At 37.8% G+C, this 7,682-nt stretch overlaps 1 pseudogene; it reads left to right on the forward strand.

Annotated features, from left to right (window-relative positions):
* The first annotated feature begins 4,430 nt into the window (after positions 1 to 4,430).
* LOC124243413 (olfactory receptor 2A14-like) lies at positions 4,431 to 7,317 on the forward strand (annotated as a pseudogene).
* Positions 7,318 to 7,682: the final 365 nt, after the last annotated feature.

Genomic DNA, 7,682 nt, shown 5'->3' on the forward strand with positions numbered 1-7,682 from the left:
CCCTTTCACCCAGCCCTCAACCCCCTTCCCCTCTGGTAACTACTAATCTGTTCTCTTTATCCATGTATTTGTTGTCTTCTACATATGAGTGAAATTGTGCAATATTTGTCTTCCTCTGTCTGGCTTACTTCAACCAACATCATACCCTCAAATTCCATCCATGTTGTTGCAAATGGGACAATTTTCTTTTTTTTTATGGCAAGTAGTATTCCATTGTATATATATATATAACACATTTTCTTTATCTATTCATCCGTAGAAGGACACTTGGGTTGCTTCCACATCTTGGCCATTGTGAATAATGCCACAATGAACATAAGAGTGCATAAATCTCTTTGGAGTATTGATTTCAAGTTCTTTGGATAAATACCCAATAGTAGGATAGTTGGATCATATGGTAGTTCTATTTTTAATTTTTTGAGGAATCTCCATACTGTTTTCCATAGTGGCTGCACCAGTTTGCATTCCCACCAGCAGTGTGTGAGGGTTCGCTTTTCTCCACACCCTCTTCAACATTTGTTGTTTTTTGTCTTGGGAATTATAGCCATTCTGACTGGTACAAGGCAATATCTCGTAGTTTTGATTTGCATTTCCCTAATAATTAGTGATGTTGAACATCATTTCATGTGTCTGTTGGCCATCTGTATATCTTCTTTGGAAAACTGTCTGTTCATATCCTCTGCCCATTTTTTGCTCAGGTTGTTTGTTCTGTTGTTGTCGAGTTGTATGAGTTATTTATATATTTTGGAAATTAACTCCTTGTTAGATAAATGATTTGCAAATGTTTTCTCCTAGTTCGTGGGTTTCCTTTTCATTATGTTCATGGCTTCCTTCACTTTGCAGAAGCTTTTTAGTATGATGTAGTCCCATTTGTCGACTTTTTCTTTTCTTTCCCTTGCGCGAGTAGACATGGTATTTGAAAAGATGCTGCTAAGCCCAATGTCAAAGAGTATACTACCTATATTTTCTTCTAGGAGTTTTATGGTTTCAGATCTTATATTCAAGTTTTTAATCCATTTTGAGTTAATTTTTGTGTAGGGTGCAAGATAATGGTCTACTTTCAGTCTTTTGCATGTGACTGTCCAGTTTTTCCAACACCATTTAGTTTTTTGTTATTTTGTTTTAATAAAGAAAGGCATTTCTTTTTTTAAGATTGGCACCTAACCTAACATCTGTTGCCAATCTGTTTTTTTTCCTTCTTCCCCTCAAAGCCCCCCAGTACGTTGTTGTATATTCTAGATGTAGGTCCCTCTGGTTCTGCTATGTGGGATGCCACCTCTGCATGGCTTAATGAGTGGTGCCATGTCCGTACCCAGGATCCAAACCAGTGAAACCCTGGGCCACTGAAGCAGAGGGTGTGAACTTAACCACTCAGCCATCGGGCCCGCCCCTCCAACACCATTTGTTGAAGAGACTTTCCATTCTCTGTCTCATGTTCTTGGTTCCTTTTTTGAAGATGAACTGCCCATAGAGGAGTGGTTTTATTTCTGGGCTTTCAGTTCTGTTCCATTGATCTATGTGTCTGCTTTTGTGCCAGTACCATGCTGTTTTGATTACTATAGCTTTGTAGTATATTTTGAAATCAGAGATTGTGATGCCTCCACTTTTGCTCTTTTTTCTTAGAATTCATTTGGCTATTTGGGTCTTTTGTTGTTACATATAAATTTTAGGATTCTATGTTCTATTTCTGTGAAGAACGTCATTGGGATTCTGATAGGGATTGCAGTGAATCTGTACATTGCTTTAGGTAGTATGGACATTTTAACTATGTTTATTCTTCCAATCCATGTACATGGAATATTTTTCCATTTCTTTATGTCATCATCAATTTCTTTTGGTAATGTCTTATAGTTTTCATTGTATAGGTCTTTCACCTCCTTTGTTAAATTCATTCCCAGTTATTTTTGTTGTGATTGTAAATAGGATGGTATTCTTGACTTCTCTTTCTGTTAGTTCGTTATTAGTATAGAAGTGCAACTGACTTTTGTAAGTTGATTTTGTACCCTACAACTTTGTTGTACTTGTTGATTATTTACAATAGTTTTCTGATAGATTCTTTAGGTTTTGCTATATAGAGAATCATGTTGTCTCAAAAGTGATACAGCGAGAGTATCACTTTTTCTTTGCCAATCTGGATACTTTTTATTTCTTTATCTTGCCTAATTGCTCTGGCCAAAATCACCAGTACTGTGTTGAATCGGAGAGGCAAAGGTGGGCACTCTTGTCTCATTCCTGTTCCCAGAGGGATGATTTTCAGTTTTTCCCCATTGAGTATGATGTTGGCTGTGGGTTTGTCATATATGGCCTTTATTATATGAGGTACTTTCCTTCTATAACCATTTTATGGAGCTTTTTTTAATCACAAATGGATGTTTGATCTTGTCAAATGTTTTCTCTGCATCTATTAAGATGATCATGTGGTTTTTATTCCTCATTTTGTTAATGTGGTGTATTACACTCATCAATTTATGGATGTTGAACCGTCCCTGTGTCCCCAGTATAAATCCCACTTGATCACAGTGTATGATCATTTTAATGTATTGCTGTATTCATTTGCCAAAATTTTGGTGAGGATTTTTGTGTCTATGTTCATCAGCAATATTGGCTTGTAATTTTCCTTCTTTGTATTGTCCTTGTCTGGCTTTGGTATCAGGGTGTTGTTGGCCTCATAGAACGTATTAGGAAGTATTCCATCTTCCTCAATTTTTTGGAATGGTTTGAGGAGGATAGGTATTAAATCTTCTTTGAGTGCTTGGTAGATTTCTCCAGAGAAGCCATCTGGTCCTGGGTTTTTGTTTTTTGGAAGGTTTTTGATTACCGTTTCAATTTCTTCACTTGTGATTGTTCTATTTAGATTCTCTATTTCTTCTTGATTCAGTTTGGGGATGTTGTACGTGTCTAAGAATTTATCCATTTCTTCTAGCTAATCCAATTCTTTGCCATATAGTTTTTTATAATATTATCTTATAATCCTTTGTATTACTGTGGTATCCATTGTGATTTCTCCTCTTACATTTCTAATTTTATTTATTTGAGACTTCTCTCTTTTTTCCTTAGTCTGTCTAAGGGTTTGCCAATTTTATTATCTGCTCAAAGAATCAGCTGTTTGTTTCATTGATCCTTTCTCCTGTCTTTTTTTTTTTTTCAAATTCATTAATTTCTGCTCTAGTTTTGTTATTTCCCTCCTTCTGCTGACTTTGGGCTTTGTTTGTTCTTCTTTTTCTAATTCTGTTACATTTAGTTTAAGATTGCTAATGAGAGATTTTTCTTGTTTGTTAAGGTAGGCCTGTATCGCTATGAATTTCCCTCTAGGAACCACTTTTCCTGCATCCCATATGAGTTAGTATGGTGTATTTTCATTTTCATTTGTCTCCAATTATTTTTTGATTTCTCCTTTAATTTCTTCAATGATTCATTGGTTTTTTAGTAGCATATTCTTTAGTCTCCATATCTTTGTCCCTTTCTTAGTTTTTTTCTTGTAGTTGATTTCTAGTTTCACAGTATTATGGTTGGGAAAAGATGCTTCATCTAATTTCAACCTTCTTAAATTTAGTGAGGATTACCTGTTTCCCAACAGGACCTATATTATCTATTTAAATGGCAGTGTGGGGCCCCGCCCCATGGCTTAACCCAGTGGTTAAGTTTGTGTGCTCCACTTCAGTGGCCCAGTGTTTCACTGGTTCAGATCCTGGTCACAGACCTAGCAACACTCATCAAGCCAGACTGATGCAGTGTCTCACATAGCAGAACCAGAATGACCTACAACTAGAATATACAACTATGTGGTGGGGAGCTTTGGGGAGAAGAAGAAGAAAGAACAATTATGGGCAACAGATGTTACCTCAGGTGCCAATCTTAAAAAATAAAATAAAATAAATGGCAGCATGCTTGTCTGTGTAGCAAAAGCAGCCAAATATTTTAATACATCTCCAATTTATAAAACTTCATGGCAATTCCAAATTTTTAAAAATATAAACGGGATTACAATGAATATTGACAATCTCTTGGACACTATGGTTTGGGGGACACTGGATATTTTTCTTCCCAAACTCACTAAGTCCCTCTTGCCTGGGGATTGGACTTTCAGGTTCCCTGTGCAAAGAGCAGTCTACTTGGCTGTGGTCAGGGTGGACTCCCTTTCATGGTTTAGATTGCACCCATGTGTCTCCTCTTTGGAGAGACCTTTTCTGACAATCTCATCTACAGGAGCCCCTTCAAACCAAGTCACTATCTATCATTTACCCTGTTTATTTCCATCATAGTACTTTTCACTTTCAATAAATATTTCTTGTTTTTTTTTACTCCTGATATTTTAGGAATGGTAATTAACCATCACCTCTCCTTGCTCCAAGTGTAAAAAATAGAGAAATAGACACAGAAATCAGGCAGAAATTAGAAATATGTTTTATTTATGAGGTTCATTGGAAAACATGGTTTATATCTTTGACAAAATTTCTCACCAAATTGCAGTCACAACCATTAGCCCACCTCCATCCCCAAAGGGCCAGAACATGCCCCTGCAGGCTGTAACCAGAAGGATAGAACTGAATCTGACCCAACAGGAGAGCAGAGAAGGAGCATCCTCAGTGCCTTTTTCTGTTTCACAAATCATTTCAACTAGAGGACAGAGAGGGCAGGTGTGCTCCAAAGCGCTTCATCTCGGTTAGAGAGGCCTCTCCCCTCCATGGAAATGTGAGGAACAGATGACAGATAGACCACCTACTTCCTCAGAATATGTCTCCCCTTCAGAATATCTACTTTATCCACTGCTGTGCCTCCGAAGCATAGAACAGAGGCTGGAACATGATGAATTCAGGAAGATGTGTAAGGAATTGTTGAAATAAAAATTTAAAGTATATGAAATTACTCACATATCAAATTAGCAAAGGTTAAAACTGGTAATGTGTAGTATTGATGACCATGTGAGAAAGATACATAATTCTCACACACTGTCAGAGGGAGAAATTGGTACAAATCTTCTGCAAGGATGCTGGCAACAGGTTTCAAAGCTTTATGGGGTCTACATCTTTAGCATCTACAATTTAAATTTTAAAATACATCCTAAAGAAATAATATTGAGTATAGACAAAATTCAATTTGAAAGAATATTAACCCCAATACTACTAAACATAAGAGAAATAAGAATCAAAAATTTCCAACACAAGGATATTAAATAAATGGTATGATAGTACAATATTGTGCTAATTTTAAATAATATTTGTAAAATATTATTAAAATATATAAAAGTATTCTGAATATTAAGTGAAAATGATAGCTAACAAGATAGTCTGTATAATATAATCCCAATTTTAAAATATGAATTTGAGGATGTAAATGTTTACTAAAGGAAATCATTGGAATAATTTTTAAGTATTCTGTAAGACTTGAAACTTTCCACTAATTTAACAATAAAGATAGTTCATCCAGCTTGTTTCTGGAATATATGTGAAGAAAGTATAAAGGGACAGCACCAGGTCACTTGCTCTCTCGACGTGATGTTGCCATCCAGCCCTTCAGGACCCTTTCTACCTCTGCTCCTGGACACACACAGGCACCTCCCAGGAGGAGCACTCTAGAAAGCAGTAAGCAACTGATGTTCCCACTGATCCCGCTCCCTGTGACCTGCTCAGAATCCATCTGATCAGCAGGACACAGTCAGCATGGGAACAGTGATGAGGACGGTCTGGAGGGGATTGGATGACAATGGAAGCTGCAAAGCTGGGAGGAAATCATGAAGGCAAATGATTCTGTCACAGCAGAAGATAAGATAAGTTCTGGGATTTGTCTCTATATTAAGTTATAAAAGGGAAAAGAGAAAACCCTCAAACAAAATACAATTACCATGGAGCTGTCATCTTTATAGCTACCCACTGTCAATGTAAATTTACTTTCTCCTTTTGAATTTCATACTTGAAGAGGCTGCAAAAACATCATCATGTTTAACTGAATTTAAGATATTTGGATAGGTTTATTCTGAGCCAAAATGTCCTTTCATGTATGCCTAAATTTCAGTATCAAGTACTGATAAAGAATAAATAAAATTCTCACAATAAAACTACAGACCATGGAGACGGGACAGAGGTCTGAGAAGATGCTCATGGATCAGATTATGTTATTTTATAGTTCATTTTATTATCTATAAATAACTATATATATATTTATCATATTATTCCATTGATTCAAGGGGCTTTTTTTCTGTTTTATGTGGGGACACTAATTAGTTTATTGCAACATATCTAACAATAAATTATAGAAAAACCTGCCAAACTAATATATTTATAAATGTTCATTCTGTACAATACACTAAATATTGTGTGTCCTGATTGCCATACAGCTCTGACCTTCCTGTTGTGAACATGGACTAGTCTGTCTCTGCCACAGGAGCATGGCGGGAACCAGAGGTGGGTCACAGAAGTCACCCTGCTGGGATTCCAGGTGGACCCAGCACTGGAGTTGGTCCTCGTTGGACTTTTCTCTCTCTTCTATATACTCACCCTCCTGGGGAACGGGGTCATCCTGGGGCTTATCTGCTTAGACTCTAGATTTCACACCCCTATGTACTTCTTCCTCTCCCACTTGGCCATTGTTGACATATTCTATGCTTCCAACAATGTCCCTAAGAGGCTGGAAAATCTTGTGAGCCAGAAAAGAACCATCTCTTTTGTTCCTTGCATTATGCAGACATTTCTCTATCTGGCTTTTGACCACACAGAGTGACTGATTTTAGTGGTAATGTCCTATGATTGGTTCATGACGATCTGCCAGCCCCTGCATTACACTATCATCATGAACTTGAAAATGTGCTTGGTCCTTCCTAATCATCACTTCATGAGGATTTAGCTTCGTCTTGGCTCTGGTTCATTTAATTCTCATCCTGAAGCTGCCCTTCTGTGGACCTCATGAAATCAACCACTTCTGTGAAATCCTGTCCATCCTCAAGTTGGCCTGTGCTAACACTGGGTTCAACCGGGTTGTCATCTTGACATCCTGTATGTTTATCTTAGTGGGTCACCTCTGCTTGGTGCTGGTTCCTACACACACGTGCTGTTTGCCATCCTCAGGGTCCAGCCAGGGGAGGGCCTCTGAAAGGTCTTCTCCACCTGCTCCTCGCACCTCTGTGTGGTCAGACTCTTCTCTGGCAACACCATCGTCATGTACATGGCCCCCAAATCCCGCCATCCTGAGGAGCAGCAGAAGATCCTTTCCCTGTTTTACAGTCTTTTCCACGCTATGCTGAACCCGCTGATCTACAGCCTGAGGAACGCAGAGGTCAAGGGGACCCTGAGGAGAGCACTGTGCAAGGAGAGGCCAGTGTGAGAGACAGCAGAGATCATCACAGGGTAGAGGGCTTGGATCCCTGTGAATATGGTGGGTGGCATGTTTTGCCTTGTGCTATAATAAATGTCACATAAAAATAGAATATTCTAAATGTAAATATATAACTGGAAACCATATAGACTTCAGAAAACAAAATGATTATCTTCATGATCTTGGATAGGCAAAGATTTTTAGAGATGATCCAAAAATCATAAGGCAGACAACCTGAAAAATTGATAAGTTTTGGGCCTTTTTAAAATTAGTCATTTTGTTCATCAAAGTCACTATTAAGAAAAAAGAAATGCAAGTCACACACCAAGTGTTTTGTATTTTTTAAAATATGTTGGTCAGTCAGGTGTGGCCAC

The sequence above is a fragment of the Equus quagga genome, chromosome 8 (genome assembly GCF_021613505.1).
Source record: "Equus quagga isolate Etosha38 chromosome 8, UCLA_HA_Equagga_1.0, whole genome shotgun sequence".
Taxonomy (NCBI): Eukaryota; Metazoa; Chordata; class Mammalia; order Perissodactyla; family Equidae; genus Equus; species Equus quagga.